Source organism: Chlamydotis macqueenii, chromosome 3 (assembly GCF_036417535.1).
Source record: "Chlamydotis macqueenii isolate bChlMac1 chromosome 3, bChlMac1.mat, whole genome shotgun sequence".
Lineage (NCBI taxonomy): Eukaryota > Metazoa > Chordata > Aves > Otidiformes > Otididae > Chlamydotis > Chlamydotis macqueenii.
Genome location: NC_141558.1, coordinates 103,608,706 through 103,627,281, shown reverse-complemented (window position 1 = coordinate 103,627,281; position 18,576 = coordinate 103,608,706). Strand labels below are relative to the sequence as shown.

At 36.8% G+C, this 18,576-nt stretch overlaps 1 protein-coding gene across 1 annotated transcript in view; it reads right to left on the bottom strand.

Annotated features, from left to right (window-relative positions):
- The window catches only part of PRKN (parkin RBR E3 ubiquitin protein ligase), a 766,947-nt gene that overhangs the window by 269,856 nt on the left and 478,515 nt on the right, over nt 1–18,576 (bottom strand). The gene's annotated exons all lie outside the window — the stretch shown is intronic.

Genomic DNA, 18,576 nt, shown 5'->3' with positions numbered 1-18,576 from the left:
ATGTAAAATGAGTAAATGGGTGGCTATGGCATAAAACCAAGGAGGATGCTGAAAAAACAGCCATTCAGCAGGGAACACAGTCGCAGCAAACAACAGCTTTCTGAAAGTCCCCTTCGGTTCCTGAGAGTAGGCATGTTGACTTGAAAATCTCTATAATTTTAACTCTGAAGGCCAAAGGGTGGAGAGAAGGAAAGTATAAGCTGGACTTCAGCTTTTGCCAGCGTAGGGAAATCATCACGCCCACACTGTTGTGACTCTCTGAAGAGTATGGAAGAAGGAGATACTGCCAATTCCGTGCCTTCTCCCTGCAGCCAACGCTCTCTTTTTTACTTCTGCAGCTGTTTTTACTGGCTGGAGACCCCTTCTGTCTTTCCTTTATGTTTGCTTATTTCTCTCAACATCTATTCTCGCTTTTATTCCTATTCTTATACCTACATGAGTTTTACATTACATTGGATTACATTATGGTAGAAAATAGGGATTTAATTTTTTTTTAATGAAATGATGAATGAATGAACAAAACAACAAACAGAAAAAAAATAACAGAATATTCCACAATAAGGGAAAGAACACAAGAATGTAGCTGAAAGAAATAGTGAAAAATAGAGGCAGAAATTCCCACCATAACTGACCAACTTGCTGAGTATGTATGCTTCTCACTATGATGTTAAATGTTTATAGTTTCTTAATAGTCAGTCATTCAATTCTTCTAACATAACATAAAGAATCACATCCAAATGACTTCATTTGGAGTTGCGGAGAAATATCTAAAAGGAAAATCTGACTTCAGTAAATGAAGTAGCCAAAGTAGTATGGCAATTTCTAACATTTCTTAACTTCTAACCTGAAAGCTATACCTTCCTTTATACCTATATGTGCATGTGTGAGTGTATATATATCTATTGTGTTTGAATATATATGCATACTAGTCACTCACAGAAACAAATATTTATGTTTATATAAAATGCATAACATGAGTTTGTAATGCATAAAATAAAGTGGCAAAACCATGAGGGAGCTATGCAAGTCATCCTAACTGAGCAATTTTAAGACATAGAATTCCATAATTCATCCTGTATTCTATATATATTTTACAAATTTATTCCTATAAAAATGTTTAAAAGAGTTTTACAAATTTTATTAGGATTATTTTTCATATCCATCTGCTTGTAAAAGCAGGCTCCATTAGTACTAAGATTCCAACTGTATAGGGCCCTGAGGGAGAGGAATAGTATATTTTTAAAAAAAAAAAACTCTCAAATTATGCAAAGTAGATTTCCAGCATATAAAAAGTGTCATAATCTTAAAGTCTGCTGTGAGCTAAATGCATGTGCCAATGGAAATCAAGGATTCTTCCCTAAGAGCATAAATTTTCCATTTTTATTCCTTAGATTTGCAAGTTATCTCTAATCAGCATATCTCTAATCATGCCCAGGCCAGCTCTTCAACAATCTAACTTTTAGCACTGTTTGTGCACATTCCAAGAAAACAAAAACATGAAAGAAAAAGTGTTTATCTTGGAAGCTGTACTAAAAACTGCAATTTGATATCCCTCAGAGGTCTGGAATTGTAAAGGCGCTCCAGTTAAATCCTAGTAGGACAAGGGCAGAAGAGTTGATTAAAATGGCTATAACCGTATGTAACTACACAGCTTATAGATGATCACATGAATACCTAATGCGTGTGGCATTATACAATGTGACACATGAACAAAATAAGTGACCTTTTCAGCAGTCAGATTGGCTGAGCAGGTACACAAGGGAAACTACGAAGAGTGGTATTTGGGAGAAGCCACACAGGAAGCTTACTACACAATCTGAGTTTAAATTTGTTATTTTACACATAGGTTACCAACAGACATTATAGATAACATAAACAAAAGCTAGAGTTCTAATTTACACACATGGAAATGGAAACAAGTAGTTTGGCAGCAAATTTTTCAACTCTGGCTTCAACAAAATGAGTTAAGATTGTTAAAGAAGGCCAGTTTCTGAGTGATGACTGTCTCAAGAAGCTTGGTAAATCTTATTTCTCCAAGGGCAAGATAAAAACTTTCCTACGTCTAATAGGCAAAGTAATAGATTTACATTTCTCTAGCCACTTAGAAGGAATAGAGAAGGACACGTAAAATTAGGGGAAAGTCTCAGGTGACAGAATTTAAAAACTTATAAAATGTGCTTAAGAGAATAGTTTTTCAAGAATACATGTTTAAACATGGATATTTAAAGTAATAATTCATTCTTAAAAGCAATCACTTTGATTACTGTCATATCTTGCTTTCAGCTGTGATAACTTTATTATTATATATAGATATTCAATATACAGTAGTGTGAATTAGAACTACAGTGTAAAGCTATTCACTAGTGGATTGAAAAATTCTGGAAACTTAATTGATTTATATTGAAAGAATGGAGAAAGAGTTAGCTGATATAGTTAAATTTAGATGGTAAAGCTAAATTATGTATGTACTTCAATGCAAAAATTTTAAAATGCAATGTAAAGCTAAATAAAGATGTACTTGTGCACCAGAATTGCATTATCTTCCCAAAATAAATTTTTTCTCATTATGAAGTTAGATGACATACAGTGAAAGTAAAATACAGATATGTATCCATATCTCTACACGTATGAAACTTGATAGACAGGGATCAGAAATGTCAATCTGCAGTAACTTTCATCCTTACAGTTCATTTTATAAATACTCAAAGCAGCAGAACAGCAAGTTGAACCAGGACTACTCTTTGCAGGTGCAAATCATTACATTCTGCTTGGATTTGCCCAAATTTATGGGTGTAAGTCTACGTCTACATGCTGTCAGATCAGCAGTTGGTAAGTGGGTGGATGAAGCAAGCCAAGATTTCAGTGTTATCTCTTCCAGATTTTTCTGGTGCATTAGTATACACTTTCTGGCTGCAAACAATAACATACTGTATGTGTCATATTGTTAGTACTATGCCTTAATTTCAGATGTAAAACTGCCTCTCAAAATAGAGCAAAGAGTGAATTAAAAAAAAAAAAATGTCATCATACCAGAACTGTGAGAAACTAGAAAAGACAGAGGACCATATTTTCAGGTTCCGTGGATATATCACAACATACGGCCTAGAGAACATTTTATATTTTCAGCCTCCCCAAAATACAGAATTGTCATTCATGAGAACACTCTTCTGAGCTTTTGAATTCTGATGATCAGAATTTCATCTCATTTTGTCCTTTTTATTGGCATAAATCCGCATTTTCCAATAGTACCTAAGATAACACATTTATTTTAACTAAGAAATAGTATTTGTTTTCTGGTCTCTATTTAAACAGCCAAGAAGCTCCTTACATACACATGGGCTCACCAAACCCAAAGTTTTCAAATTCAGAAGTGTGGTGATACTGAGCTGAATGAATTATAAAGAATGTCAGTGTTATGATTAAAACCAAACACTTTTCCCCATACTAGGTACTTTTCAATTTCAAGATTCAAATAGCTACCCTTTTAAACTTTAAGGGAGAAGGATTTTAAACCATGAATAAATTTAGCTTAAATTCTCAAATATCAAGAAGCATACAGAGATCCCACTAGTTTCAGTGTGGGTTGTGCAGCAAAATCTCCCATTTAAAAAATACGTACCTTCAGTAATTGCAGGATAATAAGCACCACTTTAGAACACTGTTCTAAAAGGACTATAAAGACTTCTGGTCAAAAGAAGCTGTGACTCTTAGTTGCAACTTAATGTTGCTTTCAAGTATCTAACCTATGAGAAAAGATGAATTACATGGTACTTTTAATTACCATAATTAAAGCAGTAATCATCTTTGAGAAAATATGTTGGTCACACACCAGTCCTGATTACTGGAATACCAAAAGTGTAAGTATAAATTTCCTTATCATGCATATAATATCACCTAGTTATCATACTTTCCTGTCAATCTGTACAAACTGATTATCAACAGCTTTTGGCTTCTTTGTGAGAAGCAGAGAAAGTGACCTTAACGCAAACAGAGAGCCATAGGATGATCATGCTACAGTTAGGAAACTCTCCAGTGCGGATGAGCAGGGGCCGACCTGAATTTCATGGTTATGGTCTTCTTGAACAACATTCCTTATACAACTGGAGAACAAACCCAGCATAGAGCTGGCCCATACTTGAGAAATAGTGTTCCCTTCACAAATTTTATTTAACATCCAGGCTCCAGTGGCTAAAATGAAAGCACAGGTTAAATCATCTTAGGTTTGCTCTAAGTTTGGACCTGTCTATTTGCACTAAATCACAGTGGTGTGCTGCTTCAATACAGAGTGTGAGATCTGTCCACTGTGTCATGTATTTTTTCAGTTCTACAAGTGCTATGAATGTCTCCTATTTTGTAAACAAAATTAGAATAGCATAGATGAACTGCAGGTTGTTTTGTTGTTTTTTTTTTTTACCATTAGCAACCTGGATTTTGTATGTCCAATAATTAAATATCAAATCTACTATAGAATGCTGCTTAACTGGGGCTTAGAATTAAAAGCAGTGGAATAAAGAAGAGAAAACATTTTCATGAGCTTCATCCAGTACATGAAATACACTCTTATGCTTTCTGTGCATCTGGATAGTTATATATTGTATGATGGGCTGAAATGACTTTTGAATATAATGTGTTTTGAAACAATGTGTTTTCCGGTTTAGGATATATTTCCAAATATGCTGTAAAAATGCAGGGAAAACTGGTTTATTTAGAAATAATAAAGCAGTTCAGTGAATCAGTCCATCTTGATGACATTGATGCTATCTAGCAATGCGTCTGATGCATGAAAATTCCTTTATCCAGGAAATTATGCAAGTCCATGCATAAATATAAGCATTTGAGTACCAAACAAGTCAGTTAAGCATGTGCTGCTAATTATGCATGTTTCTGAGCACTGCAGACACACAATATTCCTTCCACTGGTGAAGGACTTAATCCAAGCAGCAACATACCCAGAATTTTCTGAAAAGAGGGAAACAAGGGAGTGAGTTACAGGTTACCTGCAATAAGGGCAACGAGTAAAAGCTGAGGGGGTCCTAGGTTAACCTGAGATAAAACAGAAATGGGGACAGAACGACATATGAAATCTTTGTGAGAATTTCTTCCCTTTATTTATTGTAGATGTCATTCAACTGAGCACAAGAGATTAGGCCCTTTAGGGGCAACATTTATTACAGGCATAATGTGACTGTTTTGTCCTCAGCTTTTGGCTGTTGCTTCTGTGATGAGAAAAGAATTTCATGTAACGTGCCCGTAAATCCAGACGAAGTTGGGGGGAGATAAGGAGGCTATGACTGATTTTCCAGATCAACCCATTAAGATTTTTTTCTTGATCAATATCTTACATTTGTTTTGATAATGAAAACATTCTAAATGCTGATAGTATTTGCATTTTTAGAAGTAAATCTTAATATACTTTGTAAGAAAATGCAATGTCAAGAAACTGATTCTTCACATAATTCCTCTTGACTAGATCTATTATTATGAAAATTCTGCTTTTCATCAAGTAGGGTAAATATGCCATTTGTAAATACTTCGGCTTTAAGGTATTTTCTCATGAAAATTATTTCTAGCTTTTTGCAAAAATAAAAGCTAGTTTCTCAAGTGAACTTCTGTAGCACTTAAAATTACACAGCAAATACAGAGTCACACCAAATCAATTCAGAATAGCCTTTATGACAGTCTATCCAAACCAGTCTATAAATTCTTGAATAAAGGAAAAAGCCCAGAGTGAAAAACGCACAAACTGAGGGAGGGAGGAACGTATACTAGCAGAATAAATAAAACCCTATGGACTGACACATACACTGTAAAAAAAATTACTTATTTTAATTCTGACAGATATATATCAGACATTCAATACTCTTGCTAGTAATTAATTATGGTCAAAGTATGCAATTCATTATTCATAGCATTGAAAGAGAAAATTGTCACATCCAGTGCAAGACGCTATGCAGTTTCCAACCTCAACTGTGCTTTAGTGGTGTGCCATCTACAAATACGGCTGCTTGAACTTCACTGCTCATCTTCCCATTGAAAATAAAAGACAGCTATGTTGAAACAGAATAAAGTTTGAAGTCTTTACAGAAATACTAGAGCACTGGACAGAAAAGTAGACAAACAACTGCATTTGCTACTAACATATTTTTGCATTCTTTTGGTTTGGTATTTTGGGGAGTGTGGGGTGGTTTTCTTTTAAAAAATTCTGACATTCTCAAGCAGAACAGATCTGTAAGGAAACTCATAGAATTCACACTACTTACCCCAGAGGCTAGAATGACTTCCTTCACAAATAAATAATTAGGCAGATTTACCAAACGCACATTATTTTCCCAAGTGACTGGAACGGCTCCAAGCGATTAAATACATAATTAGGTAGTTTTTCTAAAATGCTTATTATTTACCTGAGAGTCTCACCGCAGACTGTCTGGTAAATACTGTCTCCCTGCTAGCAGTTATTACCAAAAACGCCTCCATAATTTCCAGCCTTCCTCCAGCAGTGATTTAAACAGAGGATATTACTTGGGGCAATGGATCATGAAAAACAAAATCTGAGTTTGCCAGCCAACCTATTTAACTGACAAGCTGAGCTTCCTTTGTACCTAGCATCACACTCTTTCATATTACAAACACAGTAGAAAGCAAACAAAAGGACTTTTCAACTTTTTGGTACTTTAGTTTGTGTTTTAGCTGGCCAGGAACCCTGCTGAAGGCTGTGGTTTTTTATGTGTATGCATGCACATGGAAGAAAACACACACACAAAAAAATCCCCAGATCTTATTAACTGTTTTCCGACCTGGTAAGGATAATGAAGGAAACATTATGTGTTAGTCACAAAACAAATAAGCAAGTCCCCAAGCCCCACACTCTGTTTGACACAGGATTTTCTTTCTAAGCAACTGTCTTGGGCCAAGTTATCAGAGGACCAACGTTCATTTGTAACTCTTCCCATTGCCTCTCTCTAGGAGATACACAGTCACAGTGTCACGTGTGCAACAAGTGAATGTGAATATTCCTGCTCATGAATCACTGGTTGGTGTCTAAGCTGGGCACGGAGAGATGGGAAAGAAAAAGGTCAGGCAATAAGAACTAGCTAGCTCACCTCTGCAGCCAAGGGACAATACCAAACGCCCTTTTCCTAGTGATCCCTGACAATAAAATTGACTCTCAGAAGTGATCCATTTACATTACTCCACCTCCAGAGTCAATTTTCCTTCTGCTTTTATCTGCCCAGAGGCCTCACTGCTTTGTGGTCCTTACAGAAGAGACCAAGAATGACTGAAATCTCAATTAGAAAAAAGAGGCCAGGAGGAGACAGTAAGGTATGACAGGGTGGGGGAGAGAAAAAAAAAAAAAAAAAAAACCATGAAAGGAGAAATTAAGAACAAGAGAAAAAGACGGAAAAGAATCTGAGGGTGAGACAATAATATCTGGGGATCAGCAAATAAGGCAACAAAGATGGGCAGACAACAAAGGGAATGGCAGTGAAGGACAGAACAGAAAATATTTTGCTTCTCAGAAAGAAGAAAAAAAGGAAAACATAAATAGTGAAAAGAGATAATGTAGAATCAGGATAGGCTTACTCTTGGGAAAAAAAAAAACATAAAAGGAACAAAGGGAGAGAAAGAAATCAGAACAACTAAGCAGGAGACTTTTACTGTGCATACCTTCTTCACTGTATTTCCCAGTGAGATGTTTCATTTGTCTGTTTTTTAACACCTTCAATGAAGCTATTTGTGTTTTACACATACACAAAATGAATTCATAGTCACAACTATCTTAAACAGGGGCGAAAATGTCTTTGGAATTCTAATTTGATGTTGATACAATAAGACTCTCCCCTGGATATTTTGGCCATTTCAGTAAAAGTCGTAACAGTAAAAGCATTCTTGAAGCATCAGTGAGTGTTTCATGCAGTGTGAGCCACAAAGCTGAAGGTGGAGTAGCTGAGGTGTGCACCAAATGGTGACAACTGCACACTTCGCCAGATCATTGCTTTTATAGCAGGTGCCTCATTTTTTATGAGGTTTAAAAAGAGACATCTAAGGGCAAAGGGGAACAGAGAAGAGAAAAAAAACAGGTACTGACAGGCAGATAGTGAGTGACTCTGTGAGCACACCAGGATGCTACTAGATGCTCTCAGTTTCAAATACAATTGTTCCCGTAACATTTTGACCTCTCTTACAATTAAACAGATTATGGGATGCATCTTGGTGTTTCAGTCTAGGCCTGTTCATGGCACGTAACACAAAACATTTCACATATTATATAATCTTACGGATGTTGCTGTATTACAACTTATATACTATTGAAATTTATCCATGAGCATTTGTAGGTAAGTAAAGTATGCAAACATATTGACAGGCAATGTTTGAATACTGATCAAACTGAAATTTTTAGTGAAGGACACAACTAGCAAGGGTCTGGCAAGTTTCACTTCCATGAGCACTTCAGAATGAACCTACTTCATCCTCATTTTCAAGCCACATATACACAGTATAAGCAAAATATAACTTCCCACTATCACTCTCAACTAACTGTATCTCTTCTGCCTTTTTTCCCTCTACCTTAGCCATGAATCAGACTGAACTGTGTATTAAGAAAGTTCCTTTTTAGAAGGTGTCCCTGATTCTGTCCAGCCATGCCATTCACCTAAACTCTGCAAATTGCACCATCAGTGTCCTTACACATATTTAAAGGTCAAAATATAAAATATTGCAGTAAATATAGTGATATTAAATTGTTATGGCAGATCCTATTGTCCTGTTACTTTCATTAAAAAAATGAGGCTACATTGTTTCTAAAATTGAAAATGTAAACATTCCTAAACTAGCCCAAATTTATCAGGCATCAAAATAAAAAAAGCGAAATGTAAGCCTCTGAATAATTCCCTCACAAGACCTTATCAAAGGGTCACCTGCTTAAACACATTTATTTTTTTTTATCTTAAAGAATCTAGACTTATTTCCAAATAAGACTGCTCTGTTATCATACAGTGGCAAGTTTGTATAACAATAGTTTGACAGTTTACTGTCTTCTTATTGTAATAGGCAGTGACCCTGCAATCCAAACCTCCTTGGACCTCTACCTCTTTCCATGGTCTTCTCCTAGCTGTGTTCAGTGCCACTGCTCCACCCACCCTCTCAGTGCAACAGCAGTTCCAAACCATCCAACAAAAAAACCCCTAACAAATCTCAAGCAGACAGATAACAAACGCAATACGCAAGGACCAATTATTGAAATTGGCCTATGGCATAAAATTCTAAGGAAAAATACTGAAGTGTGACACTTCAGTCAATGCCAATTTATCATATCTTGGAGATAGACACAGTGCAATGTGCAGATGTTCAGATTTCATAAACCTTTTATTTTTAGTTAGTATGAAAGGATCTTGATAAAAGCACTGCAGATTGCATCTCAGTGGCATTTCATCAGTGCAAATGACACCATGTTGTTCTACCCTCACTTCTGATTTGCACAAAGTGCTTCAGCTACAAAGACGCGGTTTGATTTCCACACTTACAAGATCTTTTTCTGCCTTCTTATGGAAGGAAACAAGGCTACCAACTGACAGCAGGTGACATGATGGCTTTTGTAATGTGAACATGGATCCCCCCATGGACCAGAATGAGCATACTGAGTTATTGCATACAGACCTTTCATCCAGCACCAATTTCAGCCATCACTGTACTGGACTATATTTGACCCAGATACAGAATGAAAACCTCTTTTCTAAAACATGCACTTTATCTCCTTTCCCCCCGTTTCTTTCTTTTCTTGGAAGACATTTCTGGGGAGATATAATTTATTGAGATGTAGTTTAAACCATGTTACTTTTTATAACCCTCACTTGCACCTATATTGTGCAATCATTTGACACATCTGCTACATTGAGAACAAATCTGATTTAAGAGTTTTAATAAGAACCTGCATCAATAAATTATAACAGATTGGTGATTAGTAGTATTATTTATATGCAATATTTTTGAACCCCTTATAATGCTGATGCCTGCTTCACAGGGATTAATTATTTTCATAATTTTGTCTAAGTAGTAATATAGAAAATGTCAAAAAGAAAATTAGATTTTCACTTTCCAGACACAGAAATTTAATTAAAGCCAACTCCTTGTTGAAGGGGAATGTCCTTAGCTGGTTCCGTGATGTGGCAGCAGCTCTACATGCTGCCATGTGGGAGACCAAGGCTCTGAAAGTGACTTGGGGAATATTAATCACCAGGCTTCACATGCTGAACGTGCCACAGTTGGTCCCAGCAGGTTATTTATGGAGTATATAGGGTAGCAGACAGTAATGATGTCTTATAAAGGCTGCTGCTTGCGCAGCCTACCTCAGAGATTGTGCTACACTGAAAGAGACCCTCTGCTCAGATAAAAACTGATCCATTAAGAAATCTCTAATTATCCAGGCATGAAAGGTCAGCTTCCCCTCATGCTGATCTAAAAGTCTAAGATAAACACCTCAAGCACATTCCAGCTGCAAAAATCAGCATCTTCTACAATCCATTGGACATTTTTTAGGACAGACACTCAGGTGTCTCCAGTCTGTGGAAGAACAGTTCACATATATAAACCACTGAACTACCGTCCTTAAAAAACTCACCAAAATGTGAGGGAAGCTAGAGGCATTATTTTCTCATTTTACTCACCCTCCCTCTTTTGATCTTTTTTCTTTCATTTCTTAAATAGCAACCAATACCTCTCCTTAATGCACTGCCTCTTTTGCGTCTCTGTGTTCTTTCCTTTCATGACTCCTCTTCCCCCTATTCCCTGTATACTATTTCTTCTTTCTATTTATCTTCATTACCGTCATCTTTCACCCAGAGTCATTAACATTAACCACTGACAAACTAGAATGGGAGCACCAAGCAAGACCAGTCAGGACTTCCAAGCACCACCCAGTGACAACGGAACCTAGTCCTGATTCAAAGTGAATTAGATCCACCATGTCATTCACAGAAGTTTATTGTTCAGAAGCTGATCCTTCCCACTTAATTTTTTTTTTTCTGGAGAAGACAGGCTTCACAAACATATAGCCAAAATCACTGTACTTGCTATAACAGCATTTATATAAGGCAAATTAGAAAATAGTTTGAAGTAAAAACCTATTCAAGCAGTTGAGTGTAAAGCTGATATCTAACAAGATGCTATAACTTGATTTTATTGTTCATGTAGGTGATGAGTTTTCTCAATTTGATGGCAATGTAAAGTGACTTGTGAATCATATACCCACATCAAGGGACTATGATAAGATAAACAAATATGTGCAGAAGCACTTCCAGTCAGAAACGAACACCTTTCATTTCCAAAGACAAAATCTCAGCTCTTGCTGACTCCAACTGAGACGAAAAATCACTTTCACTTCAACTGGACATAGAAATTATGAAAGATGGATACATCCCCTACACACGCTTCTGCCACTGCCTCAGTGTGTCTATTTTACTTTGACACTGGACATCTTATTTTATAGGACAAGAAGTCTGCTTTGGAAGTTCACTTCTAGTTGCTCTTAAAGCCCATTAATTTCTAAGCAAGATTTTTTCATTATCTCTTGTCCTTATTACTAACCACAGCAAGCTTATGTGCACTGTCATCTCCATGCAATTGACAAATGAAATATATTGCAACAGAAAAACTAATAAGAGATAAGTGGAAAAAAACCACCCATGGTAAGATATCTCATGCTGAATTCAGTAACAGCAATTCAGATTTTTGTAAGGATCACATGGTATGATTTCATTGTAGTTGTTCCCAGAGAAGAATCCAATGCATGCCTCAAATATACCATGGGATCAAGTTTTTCTTGTTCTACAGATTTTGAGGTTGTTTAGATAGGGAGATGGCAATCTGCTGCTGCAGAAACAGAGCAAAGACTTGAGGGAACAAACCTGAAACGTTGCTGCTTGAACTTCAGTCAACATTAAAAATGGAAATGAAGTACCTGTTGTGACTTCTAACCATGTCCTTTGAGCTAGTCTTGTGGGCTTGTGCTAGTAAAAGAACACAAAAAAGCACTTGATACACTGTTGGTTCATGTTTATTTTATGCTCACAGTGAGAGGAGAATGCAGAAGACCATAAAAAGTTCTTCAGGAAACTGCTCCAAATTCAATTAACTCTTGAGAGTAAAAATCTGGTTTATCTCTATGGTTTTGATTCTCCTCTCTGTCAAAGTCTGGTTGCAACAAACTTGTAACTACTTGAATGAGATCGGGTCAGCTTCCCTGCTAGACCATGGCAGCTGTATTCTCTGATAAGCTTTCAATAATTTAAAAAAATAACAGGGAAAGTGGACGATCTTTGTCAATAAGGCTCTCTCCACCAGGGTGCCACACAGAGCTATGCTACTGGTTCAGTGCACATACAGTCTTACAGAAAAAAAAAAAAAAAACAAAAAAACAAAAACCAGTTATTCAGCATATTGTCCAAGAGTTTGTAGAAAGGTAAAAGACAGGAAATTAGAGGAATCTACTTTTAAAACAGTTTAGGGGTGAAAAAGAAGCAATAGCCTCACAGGAAAAGAGACCGCACCTGGGTTCCAACACAAACTCAGTCAGTGATCTCTTGTGTAATCTCTATATGATTTGTTGCCTCTGCTTCTCATCTCAGGTTTTACCTTCTCAAATGATAAGCCCAAAGGGACAGGCATTGCCTCTTACTAAGAAATACACAGAACTATGTCAATGTCAATGGACTATGTTCAAAATACCATAACATAAATAACAAAATAGCTGTAATAGTATGAATATTAAGAAGGGAAATAATCCCTAATAAATACCTATTCTGCCCATAATACACTGGAAAGATACAGCCAGAAATAATGAGTAGGCTGAACATCTGAATTATTCTTATATAGATAAATGTTCATCAAACTAAGGCATGTAATTTGTAAAATAGTAGCTTGTATAATCCACTTTTTATTAAGAACTTTTTGGGATTGCCAGGAAGAAAAAGGGTTCCCTCCTCTATAACGCCCTTCACCAACACAGTCCTTGCATTCCCTCTGCAGAAGAAGTAACTATCTTCCCCCTGGGGACACGAAAAGAAGCAGCTTAGTATGCATGCAACCCCTCTTTAGACTAGATAGCAAAGTTCAGCCATGGGAAACTAAAGACAGAAAGAGTTCAGGAAAGAGAAAAAAAAAAAAAGTAATTTATTGCCAAATGGCCTTCCAAAAGATGCTCACAGATCTCTGTAAGGACATGCACAGACAATGTCTCTGTTTCTGCAGAATCTGCATTTTCCTTGTAATTGGCAATGCTAGAAAAATATAAATACAACTAGAATTGTCACCACAAATGCTCTGAAAACTGTAATTGCTTGTTTATTAATTCCTCAGAGTGGAGGAAACCTCTTCTAAGATGTACAATATATAAAAAATAAAAAGCATTTCTCCAACATCCTACATCTGCTTCTATACACTCAGATATTTCATACCAAGAAGAGATTACAAAAAGTTTATAGCTGTCAAGAATTTATCACTTCCTAAATATTAAACTTAAGGAGTACTTTGAAGAACTTCCTAAAGCTGCAAACATGCGTGCTTTCAATCCCTTTTATTTTATTCCTCTAATAATACATGGCCATTTCCTGTATTTTCTGATTTAAAATATTTTTAAGTAGGTTTATTGAAGAACACAGATTTCAGAAACTGTTGACATATCAAGGCCTCACATCAGGTAAATCTTATTTCTTGTGCCAAATTGTGCACTCTTCCATTTGAGGTCCCGCTAAACTATTCCTGCTTCCTCATTACATTCTTGAGAAGTTTCTGCTCATAGATCACTGACCTTCACTTTAAAATCCCTTCCACACACACACCTTCCTAAACTTAATAGAGATTTTGTCTGTAACAGAAAAGATTCACACAGTATTTGGAGTGATCAAAGCAGATACATTTTTCCTCCTCCCTTTTACTTGCAAGCTTTCCTTAGCCTACTATTTATTCTCCCTTTTTCTTTTCGGGTACTATGATTTTGAAAGGCAACTCGGAGATTCACCACTATATTGATGTTCTCCGTAGGAATAAGAACATACTGTTATTAAACAAATAGCAGGTAAAGGGGATAAAAAACCTAATCTTAATACATATGCCTCCTTAATCATTCTCCAGAAGCTTTCTTTCAATGGAACACGGCTCTTAAGGCAATTTATTATACTTTAAAGTTTTAGTCCTTTTTTATTAGCAGTTCTGTATACAAACTGGTGGTGATTTCACTTATTTATTTATATATCTGTGTGGTAAAATCAGATTACTTCCAGATACAACAGTGTTTTACAGTCATCAGGAGAACTGCATATTTTATCCAGATTCCTTTAAAATACATCATGCATACGATTACTTGCAAGAAAGAAACTAATGCAAAGAAATTTTTGCAAAGTGCCTACAGCAGTGTAAAACCTTGCCTTTCCTTGGCCTCACCAACTTCTCTTCTACCAAAGATCTATGGAAGTTTATTTTACCCTGGGGACCAAGACCCATAATGCTGTAACGCTATTTTAAAAATGAAAGTGTTCATAGAAACAGCACGTGTTTGAAGGGGGTAATCCATTGTATATTTGTACACAATTCCTTCTTTCAGGCAATGCTATGAGATTCTATGCCCTGCACAGTAACTAAATAACCATAAATGATCTTTCATGCATATGCAAATCTGTCCCTCTAAGCACCTTATTAATTATTTCAAAGATACTTGGAGGTCACCACTCATAGAAATTTCTATGCATGAAGCCTCATTAATACAAGACACCATACAGAGAGAGGGGATAGATTTTTGTTGCCATTTAACAAGGGCAGAGAGAGTATAATCTGTAATGTTTACTTTTTTCTTTTAATGACCAGTGAAATCCAGCCAGCTCCTGTCTATAAGTCCTTGCTCTGAGCTGGGTTTGAATCGTGGGGCTGCTGCCACACTACTCTGAACAGCTAATCCTATCAATGCACCAGTTGCCGTGCTGGGAGCTCTCGTCCTCAACGCTGGCTGTTCTCAGCTGGAGTAGTGCTGCCTGTCACTAGATTAGCAACTAAGCACACTAAGTAATTAATGTTGTTCTTCCAAAAATCACAGCAATGACACATTTTGCATTGAAACAAAGTGAAGCTATGGCATTATCAAGGTAATATATCATAGCTCATCAGCTGAGATGATAGCTGCCTTCTGAAGACACATTATATCCTGCTTGATTAGGCCACATAACCAGAAGTCAAAGAAAAGCAAGGATGTAACCACACAAAATACCTGAAGGAAATGACAAAATGCCTCTTCTGGTATATCTGTGCCAGGAAGCAAGAAATTAAACCTACTTGAGAAGCACTGTTTGTCTGAAATCCCTAGATCCTTTCCAGCTCAAGTTATCATACCCATGTGATAACACTGATCTTGTCTGTCACAGTGACCCTTTGCTGTAGCAGCTGCTGTTTATTTTTATTCTGTTGTGTGTGAGATGCTTTCACCTCTAGATTGATCCAATAAAAGATATAAAAAACTTGCTATGTTGGTACATTCCCTTGATAAAAATCAGGAACAGTGAGTCAAATGTTAATGGAAACTGCAGGCTATGTTCATTATGTTATCTCTATTTTTGAAAAATACTAGAATGAACAGAATTAATTAGAAGTGCAAACAATCTAAATAGGCTTAATTACAAAACCAAACCTCCTGTACAGTTCTAGGGCAATGAGTGCACTGAAGAAATTAGTTAGTTTTTAAGTAAATCCGTTCTTACATGAAAATGGCAAAGTAAAATACATTTCACAAAGTCAAAACTCAGGACACTAGTATTTTCTGTTCAGGACACCACAAATACTACTTCAGCATTAGTCTGTGATGTTTAAAAATATATGTATTAATACAGACTGTTTTAATCTGTCTGTGCAACCTTGTCATCTACCATAAAATAAATCTCATTTCAGTAAATACAGATTTGTTTTGTATTCCTTGTAGAAGCAGGCCGAAATCAACATCTAACCTTTCAATAAAGCTCAGATCCAATATTTTTTTTTGCTTTGAGTCATGCTCTGTTAGAGATAACACGTACTAAACCAACATTGCCACAGTAAGAAAGAAATGTCTTTTCTTGGCATGTCCCATGGTATTCATTCCTGTCAAGGGGAATCATTTTAGGCTTCACTGAGGTAATTAGAGAAAGTTGTGTCAAACAATGCTTTATTGCCTCACATGTAAATACAAAATGCAAATTGCAGTTGCACAAATGAAGATTGTGAACTGTAGATTGCAAAACTACAACCTTAAACTATTCAGTAGGAGTGCCATGCTAAGTGTATAAGAAAATCACACAATACTGTTCTGAATGTTTCTTAATTGAATTAATTGCTGCTGGATCCACAGCTATGAAGGAGGCTAAAATCCTTTGTAGCTGAGCAGTAGGAGAGAAGGGGTTGGCAACTCAGGCATTCCTCTTTTTCACAGGTGCCATGCAACTCAGACTCATGACTTTCTCAAAGGACAAAAAAAAAAGTCATTGGTTTGTAACTCAAATACAACATAATTCTAGAATCAATCAAATTTCTTGCATACCAGAAAGTCAGGTTCAGGTAGCTGCAGAACCAGTGAAGTTACAACAGCACTGATTAGATTCTTCATCCTGCAAAGCAGTCTGAAAGATGATGCTTAAAAATGCTTTTATTGATACAGAACTGCTAACCGAACAAAGAGAACTGATGGAGGTAGGGACCAATTTTATGTTTAGGTGGAATATCATTTAAAACCACTGAATACTTAGATATTGTGATTGAGAACCTCTCCAACACAAAGCATGCCAGCACAGTACAATGTCAATACTTCTTAGAGATAATTAGGCTGGTTCTGAGCAAGCAGGTATGCCTAGACAGCACTACACACCACTGCGCAGAGATACTAGCAGAGGTTCTGAAGTAGTATTTGCGAAGTCAGTTCGCATCAGCCTACCAGAAAAGGCAAAGAGCCTGTCCTACATGCTGCATTGACACAACTACACTCCCTTCCCATCAGCATCATGATTCAGCTCCAGCTCAAGAATCTCTGTACCACACAGCACCGAACTGCACTGCGGCGCACCTCAGCTATGCACTGCACTGGCACAGGGCAGCACTTCCACAGAAATTTTTCCAAGAAACATTCTTACTAACTGAGAGAACGCATCACTGAGAGAGAATAGAGAGAGAATGCATCACAACTGTACTATTAATAATAGTACTACTATTAATACTGCTTTAACGTATAGTATTTTGAAAACAACCTTCTGACTTGAGGAGTTCTAAAACTTTAAGATTAGCAATATTTCCGCATTTCCACATTTAGCTATTTTAACACTCAAAGTATAACACAGTGGAGGCTAGATTGGCAGCAAAAGCTGCTTTTCCATTCCCACAGCTGAGGCCTATCTCACTTGAACAGTAGAAGAACAGTCAGCCTTTGTGCATCCCTTACGGTATCCCTTTCTTAGGCCAAGGATATGCCTTCCTCACCTCTCAAAGACTGAAATCGCATCCCTGAGCATTTCAGCTCTGTCTTCTTGCATTTTCTCCTCATCAGATCCCTACTCTGCTTCTACTGCTCAATTCCCATAGTGTTCCACTTCAACACATAGAACAGAGAACAAGACTGGCTTGCTACTGCCAGCCAGGGATAAAAACTTCTGCAAACTTCTTAGTCTCCTCTCTCAGAAAAAAAAAAAGACAGATAAAACTTCTGAACTGAACAACTAGAGTTGCAAGAGATATGGAAAAATCCTAACACAAGTTTTGTGCAGCATGACTGGCAATGAGTTTACAGAGAGAAAAGGTGGAAGGGCCATTAGTTTAACATAATAGCCTGAACTGAAGGAAGCTCTGTGACACAAACCATGGCTGCAAGAAGGCCCACAAGAGAGGAGAAAGATGAGTTGCCTGCTGCACCACTGGGATAACTGAAGAACATGGAAGAGAACTGATAAACGAAGGGGAAAAAGGATGGATTCATCTCAAGTAGCTGATTAATTTGTGTGTGAGCAGAAAATGGATATACTTTTGGAGAAGCAGTAAGGGACACTGAGAGTACAGACTGACCACACAGTACTACAGTACCTTCAAGGTCAGAGAAAGAGCACTAGGTATAAAGTTCCTGTTAGATTCCTCATGACAGGTTTTCTTACATAACATTAAAAAGTGTTTTGTGCAGTACGACATCAGCATGCAAATGCAGTAGCAGAGCAAACTGTTGAGAGCGGAAGTAAAGGGAGACTTGGTGAGTAGTACATAAATAGCAGTTCTAGTGAAATGTGAACTGATGACCATTGCTAGATTGCTCTTGAAGCATTAAAAAGAAACAATTTTAAATGGCTTTTACTACTGTACTTTCAAAATTCTCAAGACACATCCTCACATTAAGTAAATGCCATTCTCCTAAGAAAATTTGTCAATTTTTCTCCCATCTAGTGATTTGAAACTCATTTGTCAGCCATTCAGGTAACCAGGCAAGCCCATCTTCTATGTGGCTTCTAACATCCTGGAAAATTATTCTTATACTACTATACAGCACTTGTGACAAACCTATATGCACATATGCAAATTTAGCAACAGGAAAAA